This window comes from Ascaphus truei, chromosome 1, assembly GCF_040206685.1.
Source record: "Ascaphus truei isolate aAscTru1 chromosome 1, aAscTru1.hap1, whole genome shotgun sequence".
Taxonomy (NCBI): Eukaryota; Metazoa; Chordata; class Amphibia; order Anura; family Ascaphidae; genus Ascaphus; species Ascaphus truei.
Genome location: NC_134483.1, coordinates 417,873,682 through 417,894,400, shown reverse-complemented (window position 1 = coordinate 417,894,400; position 20,719 = coordinate 417,873,682). Strand labels below are relative to the sequence as shown.

General features: G+C 44.3%; 1 protein-coding gene and 1 long non-coding RNA gene across 4 annotated transcripts in view; one reads left to right on the top strand and one right to left on the bottom strand.

Annotated features, from left to right (window-relative positions):
• Positions 1–10,871, bottom strand: part of CLGN (calmegin) — an 84,111-nt gene extending 73,240 nt beyond the window's left edge. The window contains exon 1 of one of the 3 annotated variants that reach the window (XM_075614917.1): positions 10,633–10,871. The gene's annotated coding sequence lies outside the window, so the exon portion shown is untranslated. Of the gene's footprint in view, positions 1–3,342; positions 3,489–10,632 lie in introns of those variants that run through there. The other 2 variants (XM_075614900.1, XM_075614907.1) reach the window with 2 other exon arrangements.
• On the top strand, positions 9,807–16,739 carry LOC142503049 (uncharacterized). Its single transcript, XR_012803933.1, has 3 exons — positions 9,807–9,871; positions 10,476–10,577; positions 15,291–16,739. It is a non-coding gene; the product is annotated as an uncharacterized LOC142503049 (long non-coding RNA).
• The last annotated feature ends 3,980 nt before the right edge of the window (positions 16,740–20,719 follow it).

Genomic DNA, 20,719 nt, shown 5'->3' with positions numbered 1-20,719 from the left:
AAATCAGCGAATCAGGTATAATAAAAACAAGTCCATCAAAATAATACGAGTACATCTCAGTATAAAATGAGTAGTCCAGAGTATTATTATTATCGTTACTTTGTAAAGCGCCAACATATTCCGCAGCGGGTTCTGAGTTACTTTAGAAGCAGCCATCCCGCTGAATATCAATATTGATTATTTTACATAATTCGAATCGGGGGGCCTTCTGGGGCTAACACCAGCTATTTTTAGCTTCAGTGACCCTCCACACAGTGGCGGGCTTACGTTTTTGCCGCCCGTAGGCTCGGGGCGGCCCTCCTCCCTAGCGTAGTGACATCATTTAACGTTGGATCACCATGATGACGCGACAGTACAGAAGGGGGCTCGCTCCGGAAAAAAGGTAAGACTCACACACACATTTCCTCCCCCAAAAATTGACGCCTCCCAAAAAATTGCCGCTCTAGACTACTCAGCCTTATGGGAAATCCGACCCTGGTCCCACAGATACCCAAGATGCGTACTGATTTAGTTGTCATAGTTACTTCCAGGACCTGTGAACGTTCACCCAACAGGAAGCCACAAAGTCATCTCCCTGATGATGTTGCGACTTCCTATTGGCTAGCAGAACACGCCAGCTATTTTGATTTCCCTATCGGGGAAGAATAACAGGCAACTAAACTGGTAGGTAACCCAGTTACCGGGGGGGAGGGGTACCTCTGAGCTAAAATTCAGTCTGGAGGGCCCCTGTGTCCAAATTCTGTACAAGAATCAATAGTGAAAAAAATTACATTAAAATAGGCATGCAGGATTGCTGCTTTTACTTAACCCTTTGAGTCCCGGCAGTCACAGCATTTTCTAGGACCCTAGCAAGCACGTGACTGCATTGTAATCGCTCCATCACTGATACTGTAAGAGTTGCGAACTTTATTTTAAAAAGTGTTTGATCTGAAGATCAGATCGGGGCCCGATGTTACTTCCCTCGGTAGGGGGACAACCCTAGGTGTGCACCAGGCCCCAGCAGGCAGGGGGCTCTGCTCCCCTGGGAAATATTTTTCTTTAATGAAGCAAAATACGTGATGGTAAGGCTATTTTGAGATTAAAATACATTTGTGAGACCTAATTTGTCAGGTGAAAAATTACTACATTTCAGATGGTTAGCTGCACTACTGGAAGGTTTTTAAGAATAAATAGCTTTAAAAGTTTAACATAACTACTAATGTTGTTTACAGGAATATTTCTGATTGGAGGATGCACTTTTTAAAAGTTCAAGTTGTTCAGGTGTGTTTGTATTTCCCATGATTGTGTTGTCAAAGCAAATATTCTCAATCCAAATATACAGTTTACACCACTTCTATTTCTTTACTTTTTAATCATTTGTGTTTTATGTTTGGATTATCAATGTAATAATATGTTGCATCATTTAACGGCAATATAGTTTGAGGGTGTGCTATTGAAATAGCTTGTCCAGGATAATTGGGTATCACAGAACCATCAATGCTATAAGATTTTCAATTTTATCCAAGCACAAAAGAACACAACACCAAGCTAATAATCAATTATATGTTCATGTTACTATGTGGACTTGCCATTATTTTGGTTTTCCCTGACCAATTGCCAAGGGTTAAAATATACAGAATGAGGGGGCTACCTACAGGGTAGCTTGCTTTCCTCTATTATGCAGGGGGTTTCTCTACCATCTTCACATCCCTGTTTAAATACATGATTGCCCTGCAACTGGCAACCCCCTGCTACACAGAAGAATTACTTCATTGCATAGCTCATCCAAGCAAGACTAATACGAAGTAGGTATCCCCTAAAGCAAACAGGGAAAACAGAGCTGTTCATAACCAAATAAGTGCTTCAACTCGGATAGCTGCTTACACTTGGTTTGGCTTTGGCTTCTTTGTGCTATCCCCCCACACACCACACACCCTTAGGCCGCGCGTATAGTGTCCACGACGGCGACGGATGACGTCACCGGTCGCCGTCGCCACCCGCGAAAGTTATAATTCAACTTTCTGCGACGGCGCTGGCAACAAGGTGATTGATTGGTTCAGAGGCTGTCACATGTGGCGACAGCCTCTAAAAAAAAAAATCAAATTTGACCAGCTACCAAGTTTTTGGTTGCGCGGTTGCTCCCGTCGCGTTGCGCTTACTACGGCGACAATGCATTTGTTTTGGGGCCGCGTCGCCGTTGCAAGGCATTATAAGCGCAGCCTTACCTGGGCCCGCGATTTCAAGGCGGGCCCAGCTTGTGGCGCAGACCCGGAGGGGGATTGGGGGAGAACCCAGGTGTGGCCAAATATCGGTGAGTCCGGTTCAATACCCTCTGTCGGCAGCCCTGCCCGGAGAAATCATAATGAAACCCGGAGATTGCATGCTTAAAACCCGAAGGGGTGGTAAAGCTAATCACTGATGACGGAAGGAGAGGAGTCATCTCCCTTCTGTTACTCATCAGTGTAGACCATGTCCTGCGCATGACGTGATCTCCCTTACCAAAACGGGCATTGTTTATTTACGTCATGGGGCCTCTTGAGTGCCAAACCCCATGACGCGGTAGCAACATCTTGGGGCACAAAGTTTTAATGCAGTCCTTTGTACTAGTACGCCCCGGACTCACAGCCTCCCTTATATGACCTCCTCAAGAAAGCACCACACCTAAAAGACAAGACAACCTCCAATGGGGCACTATCTTTATTTCTAGAGAACGATCGGCACTACCGCAGCTTAACGAATAACCCGGTGTCTCTTAAATGTTTCATAGTGGAAAGCACGACTTTATATGATTGTGTATACAGACACCCGATGAGTGACATCATCATCGCCACGTAAATCTCGATATATATTCTCACGCCGACAAACATGTCAACTTAATGATTTTATCAGTGTTGATTTAAACTTAATCAATGAAAATCTGTCCTTTCCCACTACAATTACGTTTCTTTTTGGTTCAGAACCCTGACAATCTCACTAATTTGGATGTTTGGTGGCTCCATTTATATAACACACACATTATATACATATATTATGTATATGCAAAGGTGCTTCTGTAGGGAAAAGGGGAGCAGACCCCAAACCAGATATGAGGTTTTTCATTCTTTTTAAAAAAAAAAGCACTTTAATGGAAAGCTACACATTTTGTTAGCAAAGAGATTATGCAGTCTGTGAGGCTGCTGATGCTGCATATACATCGCACTTGTCATTTATAACGTCACTATCTAGCTAATATGGGAAGGGGGAGAGAGGCTGAAGCTCTCGCGCCGAGCGTCCCCCTCAGCGCGTGCGCTGAAAGGAATGCGGGAATAGGAGGGGAGCGCGCATCGAATGGAAATGAGGCAGGTGGAGCAGCGCGGTTTTTACCTGGCTCGCGGCTAGGTGTGTGACGTCGTTAGAACGCTCGGGTGTTTCCCCTGCGCGAGGTGCAGGCCGTTTGGAAGTAAAACTGGTGAGGTGTGGTAAGTAATGACTGACACAACCAGCGGGGGGAGCGACTGCAGCACGCGCAAGAAGGGGGATGCGGGGATTGGGTAGAAACTACGAGTGGGCGTGGCTACGGCGCGCGGACGCCCCTCGTGGGTTGATGGAGGGAGGAGCATTGTTCCAGATCTGAGCTCTATGGCACAGGGATGGGATATGTATGCGTGAGGACTACATCACACCCCATCACATAGCTGGGAACTTTGTGCCATGCCAATTATTTAACCCCTACATTGCCAATGAGTTACAAGGCCTGTTAGTTAAGGCTGCGCTTAGAGTGCCGGCCACGTCGCGTCACAACAAATGCATTGCCGCCGTAGCGTGCGCTTATAATAAGCGCGACGCGACGGAGCGACGGCTTGGTTGCAATCGATGGAAGTCATCTCAATTTGATTTTTCTAGAGACCAGCTGTCTCTAGTATGAGCGCCGAGTGTCCTGGCTATTTTGCAGGCGCGCGCAGGGGGACGTTGCGGGCAAGTTGAGCGTGCTTGAAAGTCACATTTTTTTGTTTACTCAAGCGCCAAGCTTGGGTGAGCGTGCGTGCACCGTGTGAGCGGGGACGGGACAATTTGAATTGCCGAAACTAAACTCGGCAAGCGCAGCACGCTCAGCGCTAGCGTGGCCGCAGCCTAGGGGGTAGTTCAACACTCTCTTCCTCCCTCTCTCCCCCTCACATCAATTTAATGTTTTCAAAAGTGTCCAAAATCCCATGCAATTTTCCAGTGTGTAGAGCATGTGCCCACTTTGATTCAATTCTGCAACCACAACCATACTCAACAACATATTCATGAGACTCCGCTATAATTTGTTTAAAATTTATATATATTTTTACTATCCGCCCCTGCAATTACATGGAATATAGCCAAATCTGCAGTTTTGTATTGAATTTTTCTTAGGCCGCGCTTATAGTGCTGGTGACAGCGACGCGACCGATGACGTCACCCGTCGCCAATCGCTAGAGTTGCACTTTCGTTTTGGGCGAAGTCGCCAGCGACGTCATAAAAGGGGCGGGCAGAGGCACGGAGAAGCTCCCGATTGGCCGCAAGGGGAGACCGTCGCCGAAAAAATCAAATAACAGTGACTACCAAATTTTTGGTAGCACTGTCGCTCCGTCGCTTTGTCAATGCATTTGTTTTGCCGCGCCGGCGCCTGCACTATAAGCGCAGCCTTACACATGTAGCCATGCCTGGTTTTGGCTACCAGTCATGTAAGCCCTGATAACAGTACAGGAAGTGTCAGGACCAATCCAGGGTTTTCCCCACAGTAAGCAGCTCCCTTGAGTGACGGGGAGGAGGTGGGACAAGGCCTGTGTTCTGCCCAGTCCTGGGCTCAGACCTTGTACCTTCCCCCTCTGTACTTAAGAGGTTGCACATCTAAATTTAATCAGTGTCTCTTCCCCTGAATAAGACAGGTACTCACGCAGGGGTGTATCTGGCATTGGCACCCACTGTCCATTCCCCTTGGGGAGTGGGGTGATACCTTTTTCCCTGGCTCTATTAGAGAGTCAGGGAAGAGTAAGGACTACCTCAGGTGCCCTTGGCCTGGGGTGGAGGTCCAGGGACCATCCAGAGGTTGAAGACCTGTGTGAACTGTATTGAGCAGATACAGTTGTGTTATACTGTGCTGAAACAGAAGAATAAAGAAGTTCCAGTTAACATACTCCTGCCTAGTATGCAATTTGTCTGGGGGTGTGGGGGGCGGGGAGTAATTCTTCTGCAGGAGATTGCCTTCATACTACTGGAGCCTAAAGCAGATGGAGGCTCTGTACCAACAGAGATAAAGACCAGTAATGTACCCCAGAAGGCTGTCCAGATGTCCCCAATACCACCAGTGGACCACTCAGCATCCTGTGAGCCAACAGGTAGTCAGCACTAAACACCATGTAATGGAAGAATCTCCAAGAGGATGGGGGAAACAGCGTTACACACAAATATCATATTGGATAGTATGATGACAATCTGTCACTTTTACATTGACACCTTCTGCTTTGTCTACACCAAATTATTAGGGCTTTTATACATGAACCTAATCCCTGTGCCTGCCAGAGAATTCCAGAGGAACAGGGCATAACCTGGCAATTGATGTCCACGGAAGAGTTCACAGGGCTGAAGTTTAACATCCAAAAATCAGAGATTACATTGATTATACTATGTAATAATCGTACACAGGCGGAAATTAAGTACGCACTTGGACTTTTTGGTTATATCTGCATCAGTTGCGTTTAACATACAATATCATAAATTCACTGTGATCTGATGATTAGAAGTTGGCATATCAAAGATTAAAAGTAATTTGAAAATGGTTAAAATGCAATATATAAAGTTAGTTTCAATACTGTATTAATTAACACAAGTGACGGAATGGCAGTAAAAATATTTTCTAAACACAATGAGAAATTAAAGCTAATATTTACTTAGCTTGTCTTTGCATTAGTGCAGCGAAACACATTTGCAAATAGAGAAGCGCCAGTCCGCGCTGATCGTATTATTTGAAGAATTACAATGCCAGGGGACCAGTGGTAGGAGTGTTACTGGAACTTTGTCACTTCTGCATCAAGTGATCGCTCCTGGGGTGATCAGATGGTGCGAACAGGCCCTGGATACCAGAAACGGAAGTGCAGGGAGCCAGCTCAATCAGCCCCTAACAATTTAGCAGGAGCCCATGCCGTACATGCACTGTACAGATCAGGGCTTTTTTGTGACGGTATGTGCCGGTACTTTTTTTTCTGAGTGCCTTTCACCTTCTCTTCCTGCTCCTCGTCTCTGCTATCTTCTCCTTGTGATTCCGCGTTGCCATTACAACGTCGCAGTGTCATGACAATGTGGCCCTGCAATGTCACACAGTGCCACATTGCCATGGCAATCCGACGCCGCAATGTCACGACAACGCAAGGTAGCTGGAAGAGATGATGAACAGGAGAAGGTAAGAGGCCCCGTGCTTTCCCCGTGTACCGGCACCTATATTTGCTTTAAGAAAAAAAGCACTGGTATAGATTAAGAGATCTCCTCTTGTGCTTTTCAACGTTTTATTTGAAAAATATGAGTTTCCGTTCAGGAGGTTTAAGCATTTGAAAAAAGTGCCTGGGACGTTAAAATGGAGCTCTATGAGCCTAGTGCGGGTTAAATGTTACCTGAGTAACATAAGTAGCTAGCGAAAAATCATGATTTCTAACGCGCAGTACATGCTCAGAGGGCAAGATACTAACATTATATGAGTTTAACTCCGGCTTCTGGTGCTTTAACCTTTACAGTGCCTTTTTATGGTGTACATGGTACATCTAGGCACTTGCTTGTTTTCCAGGGGGGGATGGGGCTGAAGGGAAGTGGAACCCACTCCCGTCTCTACCATCTGGGGCCTGGCGTGTAAAGGTTAAAAGAATTGCCTTGAATAAGAGAAAGATATTATGCGCCTGAGGAGGCACAATGCATTACACTGGCGACACACTTTATTCGAGCTTGGCTAGTCCCACGAATTCGGGTATACCCGGGTGTATTGAGGTTTGTGACTGTTTTCTGCCCGAGTACATTGAGTTATTTTTCAGGCAGGGATTGAAGCATTTTATTCCCGCTGGCTGCAATACTGCACAGTATATATATATACACTGCATTACAATTCATGAATTTATGCCATCTGGTAGACACGCGAAGCATTGCAGCCTATTAAATCCTAATCATCCTCATTTAACAGATCAGCCGCCCATCAGCCAGGCATGAACCCAGGCTGGGAAGGCAAATGCAACGGGGCTTGTCAGAGGTGAGGAGCGGTGCATTCCAGGTATCTGCCAGGTACATACCGGGTATTTGCTCGAATAAAGTGTGTCGGTGCAGTACCTCCACTTGGTCCTGACTAAGATTGCAGGGAGCATCCGCCTAGCAGAGGAGATAATGTAGTGTACGGTAACTGTTTTTGCTTCTGCTGTCAACTTGAGATGTCAACTTGCAAGGACTGAAAGTGAGACTTGCGGGTTCTGGACCACAAAATAGCATTTTCATGGAAAAATCCTAACAAATCAGTGAGATTCCATTACAGTCTATGGTAGTCAAAATCAGGTCTGTACATTAGTTTCACACCTTTGCTAGCAGATGGCCTATGCAGGCCTCCCAGATAGTGAAGGGGCATTAGAATGACGCTCAAATGTCACTTTTGCATTTTTGGTGTGTGTTTTTTTTTTTTTTAATGATCCACCACCCAAAGCCCTGAAAAACAACGTGTTGCTGGCTACTGGCACCCAAGGGGTTGATGTATCATTTTATACAGATAGAAGACACTGGATTCTTGTAACTATTTACCAACTGATTGTTTTCTATGTGTACACAGCAGTGGTACCTGCTACTTTTGATCCGCAGTGCTTACTGTATGTAGTGGACAGAGCACTTTGTATGAGAGCACAGTGCAAATAAATCCAGTAGCACATGTGAAATGTGAGACACCCCCTTTCTATGATAAATTAATTTGATTAATGCGTTCTGTCGCTAGAATATTTTCTTACTAGATTGCCCAAATGTGGCCATCTTGTCCAGATTTTTATCTCTGGACTTTTAAAGGCCTGAAGTGGATGATATCTTCCATTTCAGTGGAAAAAAAGCATGACTGGACCTTTGTATGTGTTCTGGAGCCAGGTTCCTGGGCAGACAAGTTTGTATTAAGATACATTTAAGACTATCCTAAATACAAAAAGAAAGCCAAGGATCAAATACTGAGGTTGCACAGCAGATAGGAAAATGGGCAGAAACGGTGGTTCTTATCTACCGTCAAATTCTATGTTTCTATCTCAGTGTTTTTCAACCGGGGTTTCTCGGAACCCTTGGGTTCCCCGGGCATCCCTAAAGGGTTCCCTGCAATATTCTGTTCATTTGAAAATGTACCAAATACAGAAGAATTTACAATGCATCTGATCTCAGACGCGCTATTAGAGAGGGTTGGGGTTCCTCACAATGCATCTCTCAGACACACTATTAGAGAGGGTGGGGTTCCTTACAATGCATCTGATCTCAGACGCGCTATTAGAGAGGGTTAATGCATCTAATCTCAGATGCGCTATTAGAGAGGGTTGGGGTTCATTACAATGCATCTGATCTCAGACACACTATTAGAGAGGGTTGGGGGTTCTGCAGAATTTCACTTAGGGTTCCTTAACCAGAAAAAGTTTGGAAGCCACTGTATCTTTCTATTGTTACTTGGGCACGTTTATTATCAAATAAGAGTTATCCCTTGTAAGCTTTATGCACATATGTTTATAGAATAATGCCTGTTTTTCATTGGCACGTTACAGTGCTCTGACATCACAACCTTGTGTATGCAGGGAGAGGACTGTAAAAAAGAGCAATATCCTGTGCAATATGTATTTGTAGGTAAATGAATCTAGCTGCACACCTGATAAGTCCTATATCAATGCTGGCCAGTGGAAGAATGACTGGCAGTATGTGCCCTGTAAGAGAGCAGCTTTTAGCACTTGTGATGGAAGCAAAAGGGAAGTGAGGCTGAGCCACATAAACACAGGAATCGTTGCATCACTATGAACTCTCCCCACGGATCACTAGCAGGGCCTGTAATCCAGATCCACATTATTTGTACATGGCTTTTTATGAGAGCACAAGCACATGGCTGGCGTTATTGGCTCCCATTGCATATCGACAGTAGGACCAATTAACCATTTTTACTGTGGTAAGCCTATCTGGCTATACTATTATCTTTTTCTGCCACAGGAACCTGCAACATGCTGCTTTGCGAACAGATTACAAACATGGACGTTTAAAAACGTATGTGTTTTAGAAAACACCCCCCACCCCCCCGAAACACTCAATATTACAGATGTCAACCTCCCCTTCCAACTCCTGTACCTAAGTAATCTCTTCCAAATGGCAACAGAAAAACCTCTACTTTGATCAACGAATCTGTTACTAATTACTGTGAATTGGGGACTGGCAGGAGCCGGTTTAATACAAATCAACATTTAATGCATTGGATTATTCTGAATATGTTAACTTTATATTTTCTTTAGCAAGAAAGAGCTGTGTGGGGTTAGAAGTACACATCCTCGTTATCACCTTTGCTACCAGAGGGGTATGAAACAAATAGTTTTCCTTTGCAATTCTTCACAGGAATCTGGCAGCACAGGCTTCGTGTGGTGCTGTAAACTCATTTCCCAGGTTGTTTTAAGACCCTGTGTACATGAAATACCGGTTTTAACCTTTTATCCATGGAGTCATAATGCATTTTGAAAGGGTTTCACCGTTCATAAAAGGTTGAGAGCCACAGCAGTAAGGAGACGCTTCTCTGTCCCCGGGCAGTTATGTTAATATTGTGATGCTATATTGTAAAGCATTTGCCATGTTTGTTTCTGTATCAGGGAAGCAGTTCTAGTGAACAAGGCAGTCAGAGAAACATATAACCATGCAACCCTCCACCAGGGTATGTATCCGATGTTGCTCAGCAGCCTTATCCCACCTTGGGGGTTTGTCAGCAAAAAAGCAGCGGTTGGGTGTGTTAAACAAATAAAGGGATACAAGTTGCGGCCTTCACATACCCTAAAGACTACCTGTCTCTTTACACATGCAAAGAGGGTATATTTGAATACAAAGAGCTGAAGTGTAGTAATAGGGTCAATGCACAGAGTAACAGTACTGGGGTAATAATACCATATTTTATACAGGCTGAAATATCACCTTTAGGCTACCAGTCTAAGGGGAGGGAGCCCAAAAGGATAAATGGAATACAGTATACAGTAGTTGCAGGGATTACTGATAAAAGGGAACGAGACAGGAGACTAAGGAAAGGTAACACTGGTAGAGAAAGCAAAGTTAGAGAATAGAAAGATCATGGTACGTACATACGTAAGGAAGCATAGGACAGACAAATAAATATGGGTAGTGTGGGGAGACTATAGAACACATATAGGGGCTCTTGACGCACAATTGTCATAATCGTTTCTCATGAGCCATTTGAGTGAATGGCTATCGCTCTTTAGTGAAGGACCCCCTTCAAATTCTGAAATGGGTGTGACTGTCTAATACAGGGAGAGAAGAAAGCAGCAGCATAAGAACAGCGTAAGGAGAGAAAGAAGGAAGGAGCAGCTTATGAAGAAAAGAAGGATTAGAAACTGGAGAGAAGGAGGAGGGTAAGTGGTCGGAGCAGGATGGAAGGGTCATGGCAGGTGCTGTCTGTGTACTCACTGCAGGAAGGAAGCAGGAGGATGGGGTCTGTGGTCGGATGCAGAGATGCTCAAGCTTCCAGTAATAATCACAAGATGCTGTTTGGCAAGAGAAATGCAGCCTGCTCTCCTCCTGTGTGCTGCTGTGTGAGCTGCTGCTTGTCTAATCCTCTTCATCATCCTCCTCCTCCTCAGTGGGTTTCTGGGTGGGGGATGGTTGTAAAGGAGGAGGAGACGCACACTGTATGTATGTATCTGTCTTTCGCTCTTTTTCTCTGGCCCTCTCTCACTCTGCTGCTGAAGGATTTAGATGCAAACAGATAGATAGGCTTTTGTTAATTTCATCATCATAAGCCCGTTCACCCGTGAAATAATGTCAGTGCATTTCATCATGTTAATTCTACAAAACCCGAAACCTCTCTAATAGTGTGTCTGAGATCAGATGCATTATAGGGAACCCCAACTCTCTCTAATAGCGAGTATGTGATCAGATGTATTGTAAGGAACCCCAACCCTGTCTAATAGCGCGTCTGAGATCGCATGCATAGTAATGAACCCCAACCCTCTAATAGCGCATCTGAGATCTCTCTCCCTGTTGGAATGACTCCACATTTAAGTGTTATTTTTGGGGGAGGTTTTTAAAGCAACAACCCCCCGTCCCCCTCTGGAAATCTATACAAGTCCAACTCATATAATGTTAGTATCTTGCCCTCTGATACTGCCCTCATGTTCTGCTCTTTCTTCTATTTTTAACCTTTTTTGTGTTTAAAGCAGCAGTCCAAGCTGCTGTTTTTTTTTTTTTTAATTATTATTTTTTAACTAGCTAATTTGCTGATCGATCCGTTCTCCTGTGATCGATCGGCGAAGATTCAGCTCGGTGGTTCACTAAATGGCTGTCAGTGCAGTAGAAGAGGACCAAAGATACAAAGTTCGGATGGGAAGATTGTGTGACCAGGCAGTCACTAGATACAATTGGTGCACTGCTAGAAAGAGGGCAGGGCCCAAAAAGGGGTGTGACAGAGCCTGTTTCAGAAGAGGAAGAGGATGTGACCTTGTAAATGGTTGCTATAGAAAAAAAAATGCTTGTTACATTATAATACATTAAAAATGCCATTCACAGTTGTTTAAAAAAAATTCTACAAGTATTTTCTCATAGTACATAACTGATTTATTAAAGAAAAAAACACATGTAGGATATCGCTTGTTTTGCAGCTTTTAAATCATGATTTTTGTTTAATCTCTAGCTTCTGCGGTTAGAATGGAAACTTTTGGACTCAACTTGGCTTTGAGGGATTCCCAGAGACATAATATTTCAAACGCTTATCTCCTGAACAAAGCATCAGATTAAAAAAAAGATATATAAAATCTGCGTTGGAAAGGGCAAGAATATTATTGATCAAATATTGAATATTTAAAAAAAAAAAATAGCCATGAATGCGGACTACTGCTTTAACACCACTGTTTACTGCCAGAATCCATACTACAGCTAGATAACATTGAAATGTTAGGAAGGTATGAGAAAACACATAGCCGGCATCTCAGTAAAACATTAATAATTGTCATATGGTTTGCTGGTTCTAAAGTATAATGAACACTTTAGCAGAGACAAAGGGCCTCATGCAGAGAGCAGCGCTATTTGCAATCTCGCCATTTTCCGGAGAAAATCGCGCTAAAAACAGCTGAAAATGGCGAGTTAGGGAAAAAAGCACCATTTTTTTTTTTCTATTTGAAAATCTCGCCGCGCGGCTGGAGAGAAACTACATCTCGCCAGTCTGAAAAATATCCGAATTCAGAAAGGCGCGCTCGCCATCTAGCGGCTGTTTTTGGCGCGATTTTCTCCAATTTTCTCCGCCAACTAAAGTTGGCAAGAAGCAGGAGCTCGCCGGCTATAGGGAAACAAAAAAAAAATGCGCGATTTTTTTTTTCTCCCTATCAGCTGCGCGCATCTCCTCATTTACAATTCTCCACATGCAGTAATGCTAAAAATAGCAGATTTCGCCCATTTCTGCATATGGAGAAAAAAACTCTCCATTAAAGCTACTTTTTCTTAAACTCTCCAATTTATTCTAGCGCTGCTCTCTGCATAGGCCCCAAAAAGTCCAGGACACTGTGGAAGTTGGACTGCAGGTTCTCTCACAGCCCGTTCTCTCACAGCCCGTTCTTTCACAGCCTGTGCAGCCAGTAGTCTCACTTGCGTATTCAAAATATGATTCTTTTTTTTTTTTTAATTCTTCATTTATTATCCACATTTTTATAACAGTGAACATATAACACAATATAATACACTATACAACCGTGCATTACAGTACAATACAATACAACATAACAATTATATTATACATATATAGATTATTAAATGATAAAGACAAACAATCGCGAGACAAAAAAACAAAATTCGATTAAAATGAAATCTGAAAACAAGTCAACCCGTGTTTAATAAACCCATTTATCCCTGTTATTCCCATTTTGGCAGATGATTCCTCTCTCACATCTTTTCCTAATATTCTATTACCAGTGAACTCTGACCATGGCCGCCAGAGAAGCTCAAATGTTAACCTTGCATCAGTGGTTATATATGAGAGTTGTTCCATCCCCAGAACCTCCCATACTCTCGATTCCCACTGTCCCATAGTGGGAGCGTCCAGTCTTTTCCAGTTGGCAGCGATAGCACATCTTGCTGCATTCAGCATATGTATTAATAGAGATTTCCTAATTCTGTGTCCTTTGACCCCCTTCTCTGTTTAGCAATAAAATACTCGGATCATTTGGGATTCTAATCTTGCTAATGTTAAAAATCTGCTCCACTATCCCATCCCAAAAACACTTTATTTTCTTACACTTCCACCAGATATGAAGCATTGAACCCACCTCCCCACACCCTCTCCAGCACTTATCAGACGTTCATGGATAGCATTCGTTCAATTTTTGTGGTGTATAGTACCACCTGTACATTATCTTATATGCATTTTCCAATATATTCGTCGACATCGAGGAAGAGCTGGCATTACTCCACATTTGTGTCCATTCGAGTGCAAAGTATTCCTTACCCAATTCCTTTTCCCAAGCTAATACAAACCCTGGCTTAGATTCAGCTTTGATTTCTAAAATTGCTCTGTAGATATACGATATATTGTGTCCCCTTGCACCCAACAATACCAGCATTGTTTCAAAAGAATTCAACCTCCTCAACGTGTTTTTAAAAAAAAAAAAATTGGTGTTCATATACTGAAAAATTTGCATATATTACCATCTTTCTCCTTCTTTAAAATCAAACTGGTCCTGAAAATATTTAAAACTTCTAACTTCTCCCATGTCCATCAAATCTCCTAGTTTAATTAGACCCACTCTGCTCCACTTTTTAAATATTCTAGAGTCCAACCCTGGGGGAAAGTCGGAGTTCACACATATTGGAGTGAGAGGGGATGGGAACGTACAAACTCTCTCATCTTTGGATATTTCATCCCATGCGCATAGAGCTGCACCAATAGTAGGGTGTTCATAAAGATCTTTAGGTCGATCTATAGTATCTTCCTGAGCCATTGAACCTTATTTGTGTCTATGTTTTTGCAGTAATTGTTTTCAATTTCCACCCAAAGTTTATTTTTAGTACAATGATACCATTCAAAAAGAGCATTCACCTGTGTAGCAAGATAATACTTGTTGATATACGGCAGACCAAGTCCACCTTGCGATTTATGCCTTTGCAGTGTTTTAATATTAGTCCATGGCTTTTTAAATTCCCAAATAAATGTATTAATTTTACTTTGGAGCATAGCAATATACTGCTTAGGGACTTTCACGGGAATAGTCTGGAACAGATACATAAGTCTTGGCAAGATATTCATTTTAATACAGTTAACTCTACCTATCCACGAGAAAATATTCTTATTCCATCTTTTTAAATCATTTTCTATTACTTTTCCTAATGGGGTGTAATTGGCCTGGAACAGGTCCTCTACTCTTGACATATTTGTACCCAAATATTTTATACTTCCATTCGAAAGGGAAATGTTATTTTACTTGGGCAGCCAACTCTGCTGACAGATTTATATTGAGAGCCTCTGTTATTGTTAGATTGATTTTAAAATTAGATGCTTAACTATATCTACCCAGAACACTCATTATACAGGCATACCCCGCATTAACGTACGCAATGGGACCGGAGCATGTATGTAAAGTGAAAATGTACTTAAAGTGAAGCACTACCTTTTCTCCATTTACCGATGAATGTACTGTTCTGCAATCATCATATACGTGCATAACTGATGTAAATAACGCATGTGTAACAGGCTCTATAGTCTCCCCGCTTGCGCACAGCTTCGGTGCCAGTAGGGAGCCGGTATTGCTGTTCAGGACGTGCTGACAGGCGCATGCGCGAGCTGCCGTTTGCCTATTGGGCGATATGTACTTACTCACGAGTGTACTTAAAGTGAGTGTCCTTAAAGCGGGGTATGCCTGTATTTGGTAATGAGACCAGTGGGTTAGTTATTATCAGAAGACTATCATCTGCGTATAATGTGATCTTATGTTCTTTCGCACCTATTTTAACTCCTGTAATATCTGGATGATTCCCTATTGATTCTGCTAATGGCTCCATTCACTTGAAAAAGACCACACAGTTGGTTGAGACGTTGTGTTTAACGATTGAATAAATTCTCTTTTTTTTTGACAAATCCATAGTGCCCTGGAACATCTATTTTTTTAGACAATATCCAGACAGAGTGCCCCAAGAGATGGAGCCTGTGCCATCCAGAAGTTCTGCACTGCGGGAGACTAAGAGGAGAAGTGTGGAGAGAGAGTGACAACAAAGCTGCTTATTCATCAGACCTCTGCCTGGGTGTCGGTTACTGGGCAGGAGGATTATATTGTGCAGTGATGGGAGCTGACATAGCACCACACAAAGAGTAGTAACCAAAGAGTAGTAACCAGAGCAGTTATCCCCAAAGGAGCCCTATATGAGATAGGGAGGGGGGGAAGCAGGGTTACATACTGTATATATATATATACAGTATATATTTTTTTCTCTTAAAGCAGCAACCCCCCACACGAACAAAAAGGATAGTTCATATTGTGTCAAGCTATTTCTAATTTAAAAAAATATAAAGTTCAGCTGAGGGTTCATATATTTTCTCATTCACCGTTATCAGCTGTTGCCATGACAACCTCAGTTGTCTTAATTAGTGAGTAGCAGCGGCCATTTTACAGAGGCAACATTTCAGCAACCTCCAAAATTCAACTACAGAATTTAAAAGTGTGGATGTGCTAAAAACAGCAGAAATATGACTGCAGTAGTAAAAAAGAAAGATGGTTTTTTTAGGCTGATTAGAGCAGATTGCAATACTTTCCTAAGAAATGTCTTATATTTAAGATGGAATCTCGACAGGAAACATACCTGACTTGGGTACAATTACTTAACTAGTCCCTATCAAATGCAGAATTTATGTATAGTTTATATATACTGTCAAAAAGGTTGTAGAACTTGCACTCACCTACAGGTATTTCATAAGTCATATGTACAAAGGTCCAGTACCAACATTACACTGGTAAAATAGTGTAATCCCCCCCCCCCCAAAAAAAACAGGGTTGGACCTGCATTCACAATGACACATGTAAATTAGTATAATTTAAAAAAAAAAACACCATATATTCAAAAACAGAAAAAAGTGATAAATAAAGTAAGGGGAACTAACTCAGATGTGCTGCTTACGAATTGCCTCAGTTTAATATGCTCGACAAACAGGCCAGGAGCCTTGAAACATTTTTCTGTGTATAGCAAAGCATTTTCTGTGTATAGCAAACATTTTTCTGTGTATAGCAAAGTGTCTGCCTCTATATTCCTCTGAATGTGGAAACTCAACCAAATGAGTTTTTTCTCCTGTACCACTGGTGAATAATATTAAACCAAGACAATGCGCAAGCAGTTTTTGAATATATGCTGTTTTTTCATTTATATTGATTTACATACAGTATGTTTATTTGTGAGTACAGGTCCAACCCTAGATGCTTAAGTTTATATATACTGCCTGGGAGTTGTTGAAAAATCGAAGCCTTTTAAACATTTCCATTAAAAATGTTCTTGAAGCAGGACTGTAAAATAAAGTGCCCTAAATCAGGTGAAGGTAAAATAATCTATGATGGGGGACACTGAGTAGAGGACGCCCACTGGGAGTCAAACTCTGAGACCGTCCCATCGAAGGCGGCGAACACAATGCCACCATGTTCATTCTTCCAAACACTGCTTTCTGGTCTTCTATATGGCAGGCTTTGCCAATGCCAGGAGCAGGTTGGCAAGGAGGTTTCTAGGCTCCTGCGACACTGGGCGTCCGAGAATAAAAAGGTGTGGGGCAAAATTCAGCCAGAACTGTGGGAGAAGGCCCCGTAAGGTGGATAAGAGGGGCTGCAGTCTGGCACAGGTAAAGTAGGTATGATACACTGACTTGCCACAAAAGGGGCAAGTGGCAGGGGAGTCAGTGAAATGGGCCAAGTACTCATCCGCTGGCATCCTCCTCTGATCTCTACTGCATCCTCATTCTACTCTGCCGCTGGCATCTTCCTACTTTGCCACCGGCATCTTCCTTCTACCCTGCCGCCAGCATCCTCTTCCGGCATCCTCCGCCTACCCTGCCGCCTGCATCCTATTCCTGCCCTGCTGCCGGCATCCTCCTCCGACCTCCGCCGGCATCCTCCTCTGACCTCCCCCTGACTTCTGCCGGCATCCTCCTCCTACCTGCCGCTGGCATCCTTTTCCTGCCCTGCCTCCGGCATCCTCCGACCTCCGCCGGCATACTCCACCCCGCATACTGTAAGCAAAACCGGGACATTTTAAAAATTGTCTGGACACCGAGATAGTTCCTTAGAAACCATGACTGTCCCGGCTAAACAGCAACGTCAGATAGATAGATAGGATAGATGTGTTACAAAGACTCCTGGAAGGAGAATTATCTACATCTTATAACCAGATACCATGGCTTTTACCAAAGATGTGCCACGATTTGATGTAGCTATTTGCCTTTTGGGAACGTGAATGTACACGTATCCCTCTCCACACGGCTTACCTATTTAGAGAATTATTGCACTATATTGTATCTTTTGTCTCTTTCCGGTTTTGAACCCCCAAACTTTGAATATTGTCACACTTGGAACAACACCTGGAACAGTCCTTGATAGGGTTTAAGAGCTGTAATTATTCTTATATTTTATTATTATTGTTTCACTTACACTGCTAAGCCTGCAATATCACCTTTTTTGTTTATGAAAAGTGATCACTAACTATACATACACTGCCAAGTATTTTTATTTCACACTGTTTGTCAACTTTTGCATAGATATCGCACTATTGTGCACTTTATTTCACATTTATAGTAGCTATATTATATGCACTTAAAGTGGTAAATTGGGTGTGCTATTTACACTTTTTTTTGTATACACATACATGCACTACACACATACACACCAGATGCATACATATACTGTACATATACATATACAATATTCACACACTCAAGCATATCAAATGCATGCAATATACATATACACACACATCAAATACATACACGGTGATAGACCCTAAACCTTCAGAATCCCTAAAACCCACATCAGAATCATATACACCCAGATGCATGCACTATATATATATATATATATATATACAGTGTTCGACAATTGTATACATTTACACGCCCAGGGCGGGTGGATTTAACTCCCAGGCGAGTAAACATTGGCCCAAGCAGCACACGTGTTTTATTTTTAAATTTCCCCCGTTCGCGCTGAAAATTTCCCCTGCTCGCGCTGAAAAGAAAACCTCCCTACCTGACAACTGATTGGCGCGCGCTCCCAAGCTTTGTGGGCGCGCGGCCAGGCTCTATATGAGCCCTCCCCCAACGAGCAGCCATTCTTTCCGGCCGGAGCTCTTGGAGAGTAAGTAAGTATTCTCCAATCCTCCGTCTTGCAGCCCCGCTGCTGCTTCCCTGCAAGCCCCCTTACTCCTTCCCTGCAAGCCCCCTTACTCTCCTTCCCTGCAAGCCCTCTTCTCTTACTCCCCTTCCCTGCAAGCCCCCTTACTCCTTCCCTGCAAGCCCCCTTACTCCCCCTTCTCTCCCTGTCCCCACTTAACTTGGCTAGGAGATTGCAGTGGGGGTGTCCCCCCCTTCTCGGCCTGTCACGGCGTCCCGCGCGGGGCTGCAGATTGCAGTGAGGGTGTCCCCCCCTTCTCGGCCTGTCCCGGCGTCCCGTGCGGGGCTGCAGATTGCAGTGGGGGTGTCCCCCCCCTTCTCGGCCTGTCACGGCATCCCGCGCGGGGTGCAGGTTGCAGTGGGGGTGTCCCCCCCCTTCTCGGCCTGTCATGGCGTCCCGCGCGGGGCTGCAGATTGCAGTGGGGGTGTCCCCCCCTTCTCGGCCTGTCCCGGCGTCCCGCGCAGGGCTGCAGATTGCAGTGGGGGTGTCCCCCCTTCTCGCCCTGTCCCGGCTTCCCGCGCGGGGCAGGAGATTGTAGTTGGTGTGTTTCCCCCTTCTCACCCTGTCCCGGCATCTCCGGGCTGGAGATGGTCACGGGGGGAGGGGGGGGTGTCGAGCGGGGCCGTGGTGGTGCTCGGTCCCGCTGCCTTTCCTCTTCCCCCTGTCGTGTGTGTGTGTGTGTGTGTATTCATGTGTGTGTGTATATATGTGGGAGTGTGTGTATATATGTGGGAGTGTGTGTATATATGTGGGAGTGTATGTATATATATGTGGGAGTGTGTGTATATATGTGGGAGTGTGTGTATATATGTGGGAGTGTGTGTGTATATATGTGGGAGTGTGTATATATATGTGGGAGTGTGTGTATATATATGTGGGAGTGTGTGTATATATATGTGGGAGTGTGTGTATATATATATATGTGGGAGTGTGTGTATATATATGTGGGAGTGTGTGTATACTGCACCGACACACTTTATTCGAGCAAATACCCAGTATGTACCTGGCAGATACCTGGAATGCGCCACTCCTCACCTCTGACAAGCCCCGTTGCGTTTGCCTTCCCAGCCTGGGTTCATGCCTGGCTGACGGGCGGCTGATCTGTTAAATGATAATGATTAGGATTTAATAGGCTGAAATGCTTCGCGTGTCTACCAGATGGCATAAATTCATGAATTGTAATGCAGTATGTATATATATACTGTGCAGTATTGCAGCCAGCGGGAATAAAATGCTTCAATCCATGCTTGGAAAATACCTCAATGCACTCGGGCAGAAAACAGTCACAAACCTCAATACACCCGGGTATACCCGAATTCGTGGGACTAGCCGAGCTCGAATAAAGTGTGTCGCCAGTGTATATATATATGTGGGAGTGTGTGTATATATATGTGGGAGTGTGTGTGTATATATGTGGGAGTGTGTGTGTATATATGTGGGAGTGTGTGTGTGTGTGTATATATGGGAGAATGTGTATGTGTGTATGGGAGTATGTGTGTGACACCAGAGGTACCCCCCCCCCCAGTCAGTCACCCCTGCCCTGGTCAGTCAGTCACCCCTGCCCCGGTCAGTCAGTCACCCCTGCCCCCCTCTCTCTGGTCTCCCCCCGTCTCCCCTCTCTCTGGTCTCCCCCCTCTCCCCGGTCTCCCCCCTCTCTCTGGTCTCCCCCCTCTCTCTGGTCTCCCCCCTCTCTCTTGTCACCCCCGTCTCCCCTCTCTCTGGTCTCCCCTCTCTCTGGTCTCCCCTCCCTCCTCTGTCTCTTTTTCTCTCTCCCTCCTCTGTCTCTTTTTTCTCTCTCCTCTCTCTGTTTCTTCTCTCTCTCTCTCCTCTCTCTGTTTCTTCTCTCTCTCTCTTCCTCTCTCTCTCTCTTCCTCTCTCTCCCTCCCTCTTTTCCTCTCTCTCTCTCTCTCTTTCTTCCTCTCTCTTCCTCTCTCTCCCTCTCTCTCCCTCTCTCTCCCTCTCCCTCCCTCTCCCTCCCTCTCTGTAAGGAATCGGGGGCCACGTCCCTTGCAGCGTGACCCCTCCTTACCCACTACCAGTACTGCAGCGGCTGCTGCCCCTGCTCCCCGTCGCTACCCATGCCGCCGCCCAGTGCATACCTTGAACTCTGCCGTCGCCATCTTGGATTCTGGCACTGGTGTTACAGACCCTAAGCT